Raw genomic sequence first — 380 nt, 5'->3', positions numbered from 1 at the left:
CGTATACTAGTGTACAGAGTGCATCATGTCATCTTTGCTTGTCCAGACCCAGAGGGTCACGTTAAAGCCTCTTTATGAACACTGTAGGTTTGGGTGGGTGCTAAGGTTTCTCCTTGAGGAGAGCACAGAGTTCAATTCTCCCTTTTGGTAGAAAATGCAGATAGGGTATAGACAAGTAGCTCCACAGCGCCACCGATTGGAAGAAGACTTCCCTATATGTCAATTCTTGAACTTTCAACAGGCTTTTGTAAAGTCGAAAAACTGACTTTATAGGGAAGTCATCTTCCAATAGGCAGCGCTATGGAGGTACGTGACCACTCTAAAAATACATAGAGAAGATCTAAAACAAACCGTGAACCCCACGACCACAGGCCACATGA

This window comes from Eleutherodactylus coqui, chromosome 9 (assembly GCF_035609145.1).
Source record: "Eleutherodactylus coqui strain aEleCoq1 chromosome 9, aEleCoq1.hap1, whole genome shotgun sequence".
In the NCBI taxonomy this organism is placed as follows: domain Eukaryota; kingdom Metazoa; phylum Chordata; class Amphibia; order Anura; family Eleutherodactylidae; genus Eleutherodactylus; species Eleutherodactylus coqui.
This window is presented reverse-complemented; position numbering follows the sequence as displayed.